The 15,690-nt window shown below is 33.7% G+C and overlaps 1 protein-coding gene across 6 annotated transcripts in view; it reads left to right on the plus strand.

Annotated features, from left to right (window-relative positions):
• Positions 1-15,690, plus strand: part of LOC136830826 (delta-like protein B) — a 628,420-nt gene that overhangs the window by 102,158 nt on the left and 510,572 nt on the right. For 3 of the 6 annotated variants that reach the window (XM_067090799.1, XM_067090798.1, XM_067090801.1), the window contains exon 2: positions 6,295-6,325. The exons of the other annotated variants lie outside the window; for them this stretch is intronic. The gene's annotated coding sequence lies outside the window, so the exon portion shown is untranslated. The remainder of the gene's footprint in view (positions 1-6,294; positions 6,326-15,690) is intronic. 6 annotated transcript variants of the gene reach the window in all.

Here is a 15,690-nt window from a genome sequence, read left to right on the forward strand (position 1 = left end):
ATGTATAGTCTAAGACTTTAAACTCGGCGTTACATTGTAACGCCGTATTTTACCTACACACACACACACACACACACACACACACACACACACACACATATATATATATATATATATATATATATATATATATATATATATATATATATATGTGTGTGTGTGTGTGTGTGTGTGTGTGTGTGTGTGTGTGTGTGTGTGTGTGTGTGTGTACTGTATATGTAAAAGCTGTAAACTTAAGGCAGTTCATTGCACCTAAATTAATGAGAATGACATGCCTAGAAGCACTCAGTTCTTCACCGTCTAGATAATGAACACTAGGTCTAACGAGAGAGAGAGAGAGAGAGAGAGAGAGAGAGAGAGAGAGAGAGAGAGAGAGAGAGAGAGAGAGAGAGAGAGAAACTCGTCTTACAAATGTTTTTGGTTGGAAGGGAGACCGTTTGGTGACGATGCCAAGTAACGATCTGACTTCGAAGGGAAATTGATGTTGACATCGGGAATTTCCTTTGACGGCTGAAAGGTTTCCTTTGTTTGTTTTCTCCGGCTTTTTTTTTGTGGGGGGCGTGTTCGTGCGTATGCTGTATTTGTTCTTCATAGGTGCTTCTGTACCATGTATGCAATTTAGACAGTATCTTTAGTCACTATTATATACCAGATGTTATGGGTTTTTATATTCATTTTGACATTGAAAATTTTATACACACTATATCTGTATATATATTTATTTGTATTTATTTGTATTTTACGTATAAATATAATTATATAAATATAATTAATATATATATATATATATATATATATATATATATATATATATATATATATATATATATATAATTTTTATGCAATGTAAATAAATTCTTAGAAAAATAATGTATGATCATCATTGTTCCGCTCATAAGAGGGATTATGGAGCATATATTTTTATTTCTTTTGAAGAAACCTCCTTATTTGATTAACTAAGTTTTTAAGCTTTCATTAGGCTCAGAAATTTTAATTTTCTTTTCATCGATATTCTAGATAGTTTTTCATCTTACATTCGGAATCTAACAAAATTATTTGTTTTCTTTACATAATGACACTTCTGTCTGTATAGCAGTGTTGTCAACTGTCTGTGTACGGAAGAATGCAAAATTATCACCTGAAAAAATTCATATATAATAATCTTATTAGTGGGGGCTTTGCGAAAATTTCCCTTTTCATAAGAATCCTTTTGTTTAAGAAATTAAATCATCATGCTGCGTGGTTTTTCCATTCTTCCCAGTAGATAAATGATTATATCCATATGATCTGGTGCTTGATTATATTTGTCCAGTTATTGAATTTGTAAGTCTTTTTAGTTACTGAAGCGATGAATTTTTTTCTAATTCGTTGAACAACACTTCCAATGGGCAACCCTTTTGAGATTGAAGACTCTTCGATGGGCGTTCTTCTTACTGTGGAAATTAGTAACTTAATCCTTGGATTGCAAGCACTGTTCTGCTACTTTCTTTATTATTTCCATTTTCTGACTAGGCTTAAGTGGATCCTGCTATGGTAGTCTCTTCTTTCTTCCGTGTTGTTCTTTCAATCCTTAATTTTACGTAATTCATCTTGCAGTGTCGAGTGTTGAGTGCAAGGCGCATTCGAGGTTAAGCCGTACTTTGCTATTCTCATGAGAATGTTTCGTTTGGACCTGGACTGCATTGGTACGTTATCGTCCCACGGTCTTTCTTTGCTCTCCTGTTAAGTCTCTTTTGTAGCGATTTGTGTAGCCACTTTGGCTCTTGATTTTTCCCCTAGATAGTCGAAGAGAGGGAAGTGACTTGTTTCTTAAAGGATCTTGGTTACAAGCAAGCTTATGTGATATGACTTGGATGTTGCCTCTACCTCATTCCTTAACATTACGCTGATATCCTTACTAAAAATCTTGTCGCTAACTATAGGTAGTAGATTGCAGTGATTTAAGATCGATATGTCCTCACTGACCATCTGCAGTTTCAGACTCGATCAAATGGAACGCTCTTAGCAGATCTGAAAGTCACTGAGTACGCGTCCCATTATGCTGCTTTACTCTTGAGCTTATATATTTATTTAGGTGTGTGTTTGTGTGTTCTTAAAATACTATACATTTTTGTGTTCCTGGAAACTTTCATTACATTCTCTCTCTCTCTCTCTCTCTCTCTCTCTCTCTCTCTCTCTCTCTCTCTCTCTCTCTCTCTCTCTCTCTCTCTCTCTCCATATGAAACAATTTCAGTGATATTGAGTGGATCCTAAATAGTCAGAAAAAGTTTTTGCTATACCTTCTAGAGTGAGTGATTTCTCCTGTCAGCTTTCTCTGAGTAAATTGTGTTGCTGTAACACTTAACATTGTTTTGCCTTAATGTGAACTGGCGTCTTCGACAAAGTAACTGAGATGCTTTACAAATATTAGGTACTTGTAGATATACGTGATATTTTCCCGGCTTTGTCTTTAGTTTTTTATGTCAGCGATTTAAGAGTTATACGTTGTTTCTTATCTTAAGCAACAGGATTGTTTTGGATTGTATTAACAGTTTTTATTGCCTTGTCAAGAGCACTAGTACGCCCGAGAGAGAGAGAGAGAGAGAGAGAGAGAGAGAGAGAGAGAGAGAGAGAGAGAGAGAGAGAGAGAATAACCTTGATGACATCTCCACTCTCCATCGATCTAACTTGTAGATAAACACGGGCCGTAAGCTTTTAGCCACGACCTGAAATTCTTTTGTTACTCTTGCCAGCATTTGAGATGCTCGGCGCTGCCTGCATTGGTTTTACTTCTGTGTAGTGCCCCGGATAAACGATCACCGGCAGAATACCCATGTCTGTACAAGTGAACTCAGCAACGGACTCTTGCAGAATTCGCATTGCATAAGTTAATATAAGGGAGATGAATTTTTGGCTAACTTTTCAGTTTTCTGTTATAGCTTCCAATTTGAAACGGTTGCAGTATCTCTCTCTCTCTCTCTCTCTCTCTCTCTCTCTCTCTCTCTCTCTCTCTCTCTCTCTCTCTCTGTGTTTGTGTGTGTGTGAGAAAATACACCTGCCCAGTAGTATGTTACACAGTTTTTCCTTTGAATTTAACAGAAGTGAGTTATTTTCACTCTTTCCTTGCGGGTTGCTAGGTTACTTACGGTTTCATGTTTCTTTGGTACAGTTTGGCTGTTTATATTCAATAATTATCAGTTCAAGGGTGAGGAATCGACTAATTTTAATTAAAAAATTAAATGTTAATATTCCGGTGTTACCAGACAACGATCCTTACCTATGGAAGTGAGGACTTGGCTATGTAAATTATAGACAAATATATATATTATCTTTTATTATGTCTGTTTATTTGTTAGTGCAACCTAAAAGTTCATATACATTCAAGAGACTCACCAAGAGGTGAGGTGAAAAATACTTTCATACAATTTGAGCAAATATTTTCAAAGGGTTTTTGTTTACTCGATATTTTCTATGATATATATATATATATATATATATATATATATATATATATATATATATATATACATACAGTATATATATATATATATATATATATATATATATATATATATATATATATATATATATATGTATATATATATATATATATATATATATATATATATATATATATATATATATATATATATATATATATATATATATATATAATATAGATATATATATATATATATATATATATATATATATATATATATAGAGAGAGAGAGAGAGAGAGAGAGAGAGAGAGAGAGAGAGAGAGAGAGAGAGAGTGCAATTGCTTCATGGAAAGTTTACGGCAGGTTTTTTTCCTTACTGATACAAGTAGTAGGCACTTTGCATCTTGACTTACAGAGGAAATGAAGGTTTTTATTCTTCTTTTTCTGTTCGATTCCTAGATACACCCGTTTGTTAAGTTCGTTTTATGTGTTAAATTACTCTTTCTGTCTCTCTTCCTATGATATTGCAGCACCTGTTCCTCTTCTTATGGTATTTCAACACCTGTGTTGCCAGTCTAATCTCCTTAAATGTCTGCGACGTTATAACATATTTCTATCAAGTTGGCGTTAATATTGATGTTTATGTGAAAATAGCCATCATAAATGTAGGTTCAGTGCCGTTTGAGTTTTTATTTCGGGAGTGTTTCATAACTAACACCTCGTGACGCTGAAGACCTTCTAGTTACACACACACACACACACACACACACACACACACACACACACACACACACACACACACACACACACAGAGGAATGGAGAGAGACTGTTCAGAACAATGTCTGCTATTAATATAGTGATCACGTTTACATTTATTTACAGTCTGTATCATACTAGATGTACTGCATAATAGGTTCCCTGGTTTACCTTTGAACAATTCGTGCTGTTGTTTCAAATGCTAGCCATAACTAAGAGAGAGAGAGAGAGAGAGGGAAATTTTTGTCATCCTAATCTGTTTTCGCGATCAGTTGCTTTCTTCGGTGTGCCTCCTCATATGCATGAATGAGTTCACTTATGTATGTTTGTTTTAGAATGTTTGAGTTGGGATCCGAAAGGGTGTCTGCATTTCGTTATTATTCTTTCAATTTTTTGTTAATTTGTTGGACCCTTGTGCTGAATGGTTGTTGTTAGTCATGCGATGAGCCTAATTATTTAGTTTGGAACGGATGTTGTTGTTTAATCAAGTCAGTATGTTTTATGGAACACGAAGATATTAGCATTAGTCCAGCAGTGTTTCGTTTCTTTTCTTTTCCTTGGTTGTGTCATAGCTTACTCATTGATTTAATAAAAGGCTCTTACAAAATATTAAAAATAACATTTTGTGGGATTCGTGGAACCTTTTGTAAGTGAATAAAATGCATATACTTTGTAACTGTATTTTAGCAGATTGTCGTTACGCTAGGCTGTAATGCCTTACTGCATACATGTCTTTCGAAAACTTCAGAATTAAGATTATTTACATTGTAGTTTGAAATCTCTCAAACTCTAAAATGAAAATTTAATGACTCAAATGAATACCCCGAATTTATATGTCTTCTAGATCGCTGGATGTGGCATTGAAATGGGTATTTTGAAAAACAGACCTTATTTTGGACTTGTTTTTCGACAGACAGACAGAGGTCACAGGGAAGAGGCCTTTTGAGGTATTTGGTTTGTTGGCAGGAATCTTGAGCTTGTTAGGACGAACGCCGGGGATAGGTATCGTTTTGGTAATAATACATTTATATACTTAAGTTTAAACTTCATCCATTCAGTATTCTTTTTGACAGTAATCCTTCGATTTAAAAAGATTAATTTTTCAATGTATGAATTATCATAATGCTGCTAAATGTGCTTATTTTGTGTTTTCAAAATGGGTTGTCTAATTATTCCACGATTATTCTAGAGAAATTTTTTTCCTTTCATCCTTAGAATCTAGTTTCTCAGATAGCTCTGGTATTCGTGATGAAGAGCCGAAGTTTCTTTAGGCATGTGTTTTATATAAAACCAAGGACTCGCTCAGCATCAGCTGTACGGAATAGGCTTTTGTCAGGTGTCAATATTGAGGAGTTCTTGTGTTGTGGGCGAGATAGTTGGCAGATAGACAAGTTATGCCTGGCAAGCCATGAATGAAATTTCGTTTTCTTTGGTATGTTGTTGTACGGCACCGGTGCGTTTTCTATGTACGGTCACTATGGAGTAGGAACTATGCCAAATTAATTTGTCACTTTTATGGAAGGGCATTAATGTTGCGACCTAGAAAGGCATTTCAGTTTGGTGGTTTTTCTTCACGTTTGACATTTCATTACGGTGAAGCACTTTGTCATTTGTGATATCCATCCGTTTACAATAAAGTTGATAGAAGCATTTTTTAATTACAAAATTATCTTACACAGATATTTTTACTAGGCTAATTCGTCGGCCTACAGAAGAAGCATGCTGCTGCTACTACTACTACTACTACTACTACTACTACTACTACTACTACTAGTAGCATCAGAATTACTATAGTACAGGATTTTGTTGCTATAGTTCTCTCTCAGTAATTTTTGTCAAACTTTATGATCCTATCCTTTTTTATCTTTTTTTTTTTTTAATTAAAAAAGCCATTCCAGCTTGTAGTGCAATACTGTTATCGTTATTTGAAAATAATTTTCGTGTAGTTGTTGTCACTGAATGTATATGTGCTCTCGTTACCATTAGTAAACTAACTGGCAACGGAATCTGTTTGGATTCTGTCGGGAGCACCAATAGACCACAGTGTGGCCTAAAAAGCCAAACGTGAATGAGGTACACATAAGCTTTGGTTATAGGTTTTTTCTTTTTTTCTAGGTTGAAGGACCATTATCTCTCCTGATCATCTGTGAGTAAATTGTCTGGTTTTTAATTTAGTGTCATATTGTTTAATCCACTATTAACATGTGGTTTTGAATACACAGATCAATAATTCCTGTATTTGGATAGGTGTGATGCCCAGTCATTTTTCTTGTGAATCGTCTGTGTGTGTGTGTGTGTGTGTGTGAATATGTGCTTTTTGTTATTTAAAAGCTACTGGTATGCCATGTTAAATACGGTAGTTGTACAGCCATATTCATAATTGATGCTGCATGACTGCATAGGATTCGTAAAAAATTCACTAACTGGCAAACTAACATTCTGCATATTTATCTTTCATTTGAATGAAAACACATAAAGTAAGGCCATAGTATGTGTCATAAGAGTGAAATTATTATATATATCAAAACAGCAAGAAAATATCACGTACAGCCAAATTTTGTAAAAACAGTGATGAAACATTTTCACAACTTTCGTTCATCTAGTGCCGATACGTTCGACAAAAAGAAAATGTTTTTATCAAATGTTAAAATGATAAAAAATAAAAAAAGCGTTTATAACCTTATGATTTTGTTGGAATTGCCACCATAAGATTTTAAATAGGCCTGTTTTGTTTCTTTTGGCACTTTTACTCTGAATAAAGTAAATACAACAATACGAGAATTAATACTGTAACTAAAACGCATCCACTATTGTCTAAGGGTTGGCGTGGCCCAGGTGTGATGCAACCAACATCTTGTTCTGAGGCCTAGTGTGTTAGTTTTCTCTACTTACTAAATACATTACACTTCGCATTCAGATCTCTGTACTAACATTTTTAACGAGAACATACGAAATTATTTACACATTTTAGCATTTCGGTTATCTTAAGAATCAATTATACACCGAAATCAGCAGAAGGACTTTAAAGAATATAACATTCTTACTCAGTATGGAAACTTGGGTTGCATAGGGCTTGACGTTAATGCTAATAATTATTTATATTAAGAACTACCTTTTTGATATGATTTAAAAAACTATCATCTTTTATTCCTCAAAGAGCAGATAATCTGTGAAAATAAATCTTTTATTAAACTAGAAGCCTAGATTTTTATTTTAAGCTTGTAGCTCATATTCACACCATACTGACAGTTTGAACATAGCCCAAAACTTCAGACTTCAAAGGAAACTATTTGCAATTTCTTTTTCTGTTTTGAAAATTTTTGTTATAACTGTTGAGCCTATTAGAACTAATGTTATATACCACAGAGGTAGTTATGATGGCCACTTCAAGTAGCAAGTTGTAATTAGCAGCACCGCAAATCTTGTCACACCGTGCTTTGAGCTAAGCAGTGTAAAAAAATGTATATACATTTTATTCGTTTCACGTAGCTGGAGAAGGATACCAATACATTATAGAGATCATATCTATATATCCATGGGGAATATATTGCTAGCTGTGAATTCCCAAACTTATCGACATGTACGACATTAGAATGGAAAAAAGTTTTAACGTTACTTGCCAATTGTAAGACATTTTACATTGCATCTGAGATTTTGGAAGATACAAAACAAATCATGTTGCGTCACAAGTTAGCATGCCTGTACCGCCAAGTTGGTTTGAGGAGATTCTTGAGATTTTGTTTCTGAAGGTTTTAGTTTGTCGGTTACGTTTTCTTTAGCAGAATAAAAGTGACAACTACGAGTTGGTGATCCCTGCTGGCACTTGCTCCTCTTGTGCTCCAGAGCGATCTTTTTCTCTTGATTAATGGCTGTGATATTTGATGGTTTATATTATTGCCATCTTGATATGTCCAAGTGCATTTAATGATGCTCTTTGGCTGAAAACAGTACTTCCAATTACGAAATTATCTGCAGCAAAAAACTAACACATTATGCCGTATTCTCTTTTATGGTGTCAGTAAGGCCTTCCTTACCCTTTATGTCCTCCATACCTTCATTGTTCTTTTTATTCCCAAATCTCCTTCTGGTATTTCTTCTATAACATTTTGAAATTTGTATGAAATTTATCTTTTATTTCTTTGGAGAGTTCATTTGTAGGTGCAAAGTAAACTGTTGTACTTAGAATTTTCAAACTAAAATCATGCAAGTAGTAGTCTACGGCACGCTGCTCTCAAGTCATCCAGTGCCTTTTTTTGGATTTAGTGTTCATATCATACCAACCCTTATGTTAATTCCATCTGCTCTTCCTGAATTCCAGTTCATATCTCGGGAATTAATTTTCTCTCTCGTTTTCCAATTTGATTCCGGGTTCTTACTCTCCAATTTCCTACTTTCAGTTTAGCCTTAGTGTTTTTATATTGGGAGATTCTCAGCACCCCATGTTCCTGGAACGGTAATTTCTAAATTCTATCTATGCATTAATATGGCAGAAACCAAGGAGAGTTTATTAGCTAAGTGCTCTAAAGGGTAGCCAGTTCTTGTAGCTTGCAGATCCTTTGAGCTTGTTGCCGTTTAGTTTTTAACTAGGGTGATCTGCCAGGTGTCCTGAGTTGAAGCCAAATAGACGAAACATTCAGAACTTTAAGGCTGTCCGTTATCCAGCTGCCAGTGATTTCTGGTGCTCTTCTTGAACAAGGCCACAATTTTCAAGTGTCAAGGTTGCCTTTACCTAAAGAGGTGTCAACCTTGGGCTGTGGATTCAAATTAGAGGTACTACAAGCTGTGCTAGCTGGACCTGGTGCTCACTAGGGCCAAGGGCTAAAATATATATATAGATATGTATATATATATATATATATATATATATATATATATATATATATATATATATATATATATGTATATATGTATATATATATATATATATACTTACACTAAACTAAAAGGACCTCGTTGAAACTAGATGGTATCTTGACAATGAGGACTGTTAGTCCTGGAAAGCTTGAAATTTTTATTGAATAAATATCTCCGCTAGATAACATCCATTTTCAATGAGGTCCTGTTTGTAATTGTATTAATGCACAGATAATTGTGTAAATGATAAAGTTTATATATATATATACAGTATATATATAAATGTATATATATATACACACACATATATACATACATACATAAACACACACACATAAACACCCGGGTTACCTCATTAGTTGTAAAAATAATTTGTTTTATTTTCATAAAATATAATTCAAACTACGAAGATTCTGACTATGTTTTCCTGCATGTGTCTAAAACCAGTATTACTTTTTTATTTAAGTTATTGAGCTTCATTGAAGATACTTACCTATTTATTTTTTTTTACTACTGGTTATGTGGAATATTAACAGTTATATGAATAACTACTGTAGCAACGTGTAATGTTCCCTTTTTCAAGATGCAGATTTTTTTATACTTTTGAAATCGGTAACTAAACCAGTCCTTTGGCTTTGGAAATTTTACAGTGACCCTTTATTATATAATGTACATAAATACAAACTAGATATAATTAGGTACCCTAACTGTAGGTTTGCCTGGAAGTGAATAGGCGAGCTAGCGGCGGGCGAAGTAATCCCAAACTGATATTCGTCATATGGGATGACCTTTATCAAGATTTTAGGTCAGCTTATGTGCACCAAGAATGCGGGGGCTCTGAAAAAACCCAATGAAAAATAAAAGATGTTCTTTCCTCTACAAAGAAGGAAATTATCTTGAAAATAGAGAAATTACGATGATTTAAATTCTGAATTAACCATTATTATTATTATTATTATTATTATTATTATTATTATTATTATTATTATTATTATTATTATTAATTATTATTATTAATCAAAGGCCCTTGTAGCTTTGAATTTTCATCATTTTTTGTTTTTAATGTGTCGCCCAGGGTTACATGAGTGTCGGGTTTCCAAAGGGATCAGCTAAAATGTTGTCATTTTTGTATTCAACATGGGGCTCAGGATTTCATGTCTATAATATCTCGGTTGCACTGTAACTCAGGATTGCATTTTGGTCATATTTTTCATTTGATAAGGCAGTGGATTTCATTTTAGTGAGATTTTTCATCTAACATGAAGTACATTGTTACATTTTGTCGGGTTTCTCATGTAATATGAGGCAGAATTACATTTTTAAAAGATTTCTCATACGAAAAGGTACTGAGTTGCCTGTTTGTCATATTCCTGAATTGCTATGAGATATTAGGTTGCATCTTGCTACTCTTCTCATTTGAAATGCGGTACAGAATTGCATTTTGTCAGCTGTCTCACTTAATAAGTTGCTAGATTTTTGTCAGATTCTTTACATTTAATAGGAGGTAAAAGGTCGTATTTCGACAGATCTGTAATTTAAATGGAGATACAGGATTGCATTTTTTTTAATATTTCTCATTTAAAAATATGCTAAATTGCATTTTCGTTGAAATCTCGTTTAATATGATGTAATGGTTGCATTTTTGGTCAACGTCTCGTTTAAATGATGTACAGGATTGCATTTTTGACGTATTTCTATTTTGAGTTGGTTTGCATTTTCAGCAGAATGTTCATCAAGCATGAGGTAGAGAATTGCATTTTGTCAGATTTTAGAAATTTAAATGAGATATGATTGCATATTTTTCATACTTATTTAGGAAAAGTGCTTTTCTCAGTAAAATGAGGTACAGAGTAACAATAAGGTACTGGATGGGGAAGAGGATTGCATTTTTACCAGATACCTCACTTAAAATGAGATATTGGATTACAGTTGTGTATATTTCTTATCTAAGAATTTTCCAGATTGCATGTGTCATATTCTTCATTTATTGTCGGGTTTAAAGCAGCATTTTTGTCAGTTTCCCCATTCACAACTTAGGTACAGGATTGAACTCTAACACAGTAAAGTACTTGATTGCATTTTTGGCAGAATTTTCATTTGATCTAAGGTGGTATCGGATTTTTGTCAATTTTCATTTAAAAGGAGGTACAGGATTGCGTTTTTGTTAGTTGTTGATTTAAAATGAGGCACTTGACTTTTGTGTCACATTTCAGATGACATAAAGGTTGACATTTGTGCCGGAGTTTTCATTTAAAATGAGTAAAAATGGAAACTTAACCAGATTTTTTTTATTTAACTAGTTAATGGGTTTCATTTTTGTTAGGTTCCTTATTTAATAATGAGGTAGATGGTTGCATTTTTGTCATATCAGTTTGAAATGAGTTTCAGGATTACACAATTGTTAGATTTCTTACTAATATACTGGATTGCATTTCATGTGAGGTATTGCTGCTTTTTACAGATTTTTCATTTAATGTGAGGTACAGGATTCCATCTTTGTCAGCTGCCTCATTTAATATGAGGGACAGGATTGCATCTTTGTCAGAAACCTCATTTGAAATTAAATAAAGGATTTAATATTTGTTATTTATCTTGTGTAATATTAGACAAAAGATTGCATGTATGTAAAAGTTCCCAGCGAAGTGCTATTTTTTATTTTTTTTTAGTTATCTCATTTGATATATGGTACGTGAATGCACTGATGAATTTTTTCTCAGTGTCGAGTCCAGACTGGCATTGTTACCGTTGACGTTATTATTATTATTATTATTATTATTATTATTATTATTATTATTATTATTATTATTATTATTATTATTGGATGCAACATTCGTGTTGGTAAGTGAACTCGAGCTCTCAGACATAAGTCTCATTTGTAACCCGAGGAAGGGGAGGACTTTTTTTTTTTTATGGTAGGCCGCCTGCCGCACATCACCACCAGCCTATAATTAAGGCCTTCACGAGGGACGGGATTCTACATAACACCCACGTCTAGATTAATACCCAGATATTGCGTCTTTGTGTGTATGGGGGTGGGGAGGCGGGAGTTGGAGGGTAGTTGGGCACTTGTAGGCCTAACGGGACTAGCGCCCAAGTAGTTCTTTGTTTAATTACCTTCATTAACATTTCTTTATCATCACATTTTTTAGTCGTTTTCGTTATTTTTTTTTTATAAATTTTCTCTTATTGGCTCTTTTTCAGATTTGCTGTTACATTATATGCGCTTCTGAAGTGAACTATAGATTATGATTTTGATTTTGATTAGAATATAGAAACTCGCTATTTCCTCCTCCTGAAAACATTTTTACGTGACAGTTACGAGGATATCCACAGTGAGTGAATTATTATTATTATTAACAACCATGACTCTCCTTTGGAAACGTTAGGCTATTCATTCCAAGCATTGCAGTTATGACACCTTTGATAGGAGGTACACGAGACAAAATTCAAGCACAACAATGAAATTAAATTATGTGTTTTTCAGCCCTATCGGATGTTTGTTGGGTAAGAATATTGGCTCCATTTGCACAGTGAGGTTTCCAGGATCAAATACGAATACTGGAGTTTTATTCTATATAATGATATTTGAATGGTAGAGAAGGTGGGCAAGGTTTAATTGAAGTAAGTAAAGTCTGTGTGATCCATACCTGACGACGATTTGCTGAATGTGCTTCAGGAAGTCGTCTTTGCAGTTTAGGAGGGTGGTTTATCTCAATTGTTTTATTTATTGTTCTATTGCTGATCACCCACACACACAAACACGCAATGTATGTATATATATATATATATATATATATATATATATATATATATATATATATATATATATATATATATATATACGCTGCCTATATGATGTGTGTGTATATATATATATATATATATATATATATATATATATATATATATATATATATATATGAATGTGTATATATATATATATATATATATATATATATATATATATATATATATATATATATATATTATAATGTGTGTGTGGGTGAGTCTGTGCGTGCATATTTTTATAAACCATACCGTTTTTGCATTTGATCTTACTTATGTAGGTAGGAAGCACTATTCACATGTATATAAAGGCACGTTCTTTGCAGTTAACCTTGAACGTTTCCTAGACTGGAGACGGCCTCCTCAAAGAAGGTTTCCCCTCAAAAGCTTTCTTTATTTTCCTCCCTTGTGACAACACTGGAGCTCGATTACAAAAACATGTTACTACCATGTCTAAATCTGCACATATTTCGAATACCTTCGCATTCTCTCTCTCTCTCTCTCTCTCTCTCTCTCTCTCTCTCTCTCTCTCTCTCTCTCTCTCTCTCTCTCTCATATACGTGAAACTCGTCAACAGCAGCATGTATGATGAGTATGAGCAGCCTCATGGGTTAGTTGGATTGCTTAGGGGTGGAAGTATACCACCAGATGTTATTCTAAGAGTATCTTAAAAGGTTTTAACTCCTTTATGTGTAATTATGTATGTATGTATAATATACATATGCATATACACATACATACACAAACATTTAAAACGTATCATCATCATCATCAGTAAGCCTTTTCTTTACAGACTTAGCTCCGAAAAGGAGAGAGTTCGATTAACAATCCCATTAAACATCGTAACTTTTGCAGCTATAAAAATTCTTTTGCATAAAGTTATACAAGAAAAGGTACATCTGACACGATAACCTCACCCCATGCAGACACAGTGGTGATTGTGTATCAGTGGCATCTGGTGTTTGGTGTTCATTTTGTCACAGATTATCACCCACATTTCCTGATTTAATGACTTCTCTCTCTATTCATTTGATTTGTCAAAAGTTTTATGTATTTCTGAGTTAATGAAAACAATCATTCAGGTATTGAATTAAATTAATGGAGTCGGAAAATCATGTAGGAAACTGGTGACTATAGCCTTTGTGCCGTTATGTTATAAAAATAAAAACAATTAATATACCAACATGTAGAAAACCTGGGTTAGAGAGAGAGAGAGAGAGAGAGAGAGAGAGAGAGAGAGAGAGAGAGAGAGAGAGAGAAGAATATGCTAAGGTGTTAAAAACGAGCATATTTAGTCATAGTGTTAGAGCTTGTTTTTGTAATCTGGAGCCTGTAGTTGACACAAAGGAAGGAAACAAAATTTCACCGCATCCACTTTGTTTAATTTCCGGCCAGTTGTGATTCATTGCTGTTCCCGAGAGTTCGTAAGGATTGTCATAAGTTTCAGTGATGGTATTGGGAGCAACAGCGTGGATGATCACCCATGCAAGTGGTGACTAAACCAAACATTGCCCAACCAATGATCGAAAACCAGTGGCATAATTATATTAGAATACGAAATATGATAGCTACATGATAACAACTTTGGGTGATAATCATAAGTAGCAATAATTTCAGAAACAAACAATGTATTGGTGGTAAGAGAAATCTGAAGGAACAGAAATATCAGAAAATAAGAAATAGATCTCTAGTTGACAGTTCGCACAGTCCCATGTCTCTAGATGGCTATGAAGAGGAATGCAGCGATCTACATCCAAAAATATGTAGAAAATGGAAAGAAGGAAATGGATGTAGGTTTAATAAGAAATGTAGGTACATGCATCCTGTAGCCATGAAAAACCAAAATCAAAATCAAATACATATAAAAAATCAAGGTAAAAATGAAACAAATAAAGAATAGAACAAAGATCATGTGATGAAGGCAAAAAACAAGCCAACAACACATTATGAAATGTCAGCACCACGATATGAGCCACCAGCACCTAGATATAGCACAAGGAACAAGCAATGTATCTATGATGCTAAGGGGATGGTGCAGATATGGAGATAAGTGCAGGTTTATGCACAAAGTGAATAAATATGAAGCTGGAAGAACAAGTATAATGGAAAAGTTGGATTTTTAATGTACGAATTTCTGGAAATGAAAAAGATCAACATATCAGAACAGGAAAGAGACATGGGAAAATCCTTATTATTACCCATATTAGATAATGGAGATAATACGCAAACCATCATAGTGATGAACGCGCAGGGTTTAGTTTCGAGTAACTCAAAAGAAAGATAGAGTTCTTAGAAGAACTAACCCAAAATGAAAAAATAGAAATATTGAATATAAGTGAAACCTGGTATTCCCAAGAGACTGGTAATGATGACCAGATAAAGGGTTTCCAAACTTATAGATCAGATAGAAAAAATAGAAATCAAGGGGAACCGCGATATATGGGAGAGATGCCAATCAAGGAAAAAATCTGTGAGAAATATAGTAACACAGGATGTGAATTAATAGCGGTAGAATTTGAATCTGAAAAATTAGTGAACATTGTAATATATAGACCCCTAATACTAAAGAGTTTGACATAATAATTGAAAAATTGGATGAAATATGTAGAAATCACAAGGACTGGACTATACTCCCTAACCGGAGACTTTAACTTTCCTTTTGTAGAATGGAAAGAACGAATAGGAGACTGTGGTTGTATTTATACATATAAAAAGAGAGCAATAGTAGTGCAGAAGATAAGAGGCAATTTGAAAAGCTATTAGATATGCTACTAGAACATAACATTCAGCAAATAAATCACCTACCAACAAGAAAGGATAATATTTTAGATCTAGTATTTGTGAATGAGGTGAACTATGTTAAAGAAATAA

Source organism: Macrobrachium rosenbergii, chromosome 47 (genome assembly GCF_040412425.1).
Source record: "Macrobrachium rosenbergii isolate ZJJX-2024 chromosome 47, ASM4041242v1, whole genome shotgun sequence".
NCBI classification, from domain to species: Eukaryota; Metazoa; Arthropoda; class Malacostraca; order Decapoda; family Palaemonidae; genus Macrobrachium; species Macrobrachium rosenbergii.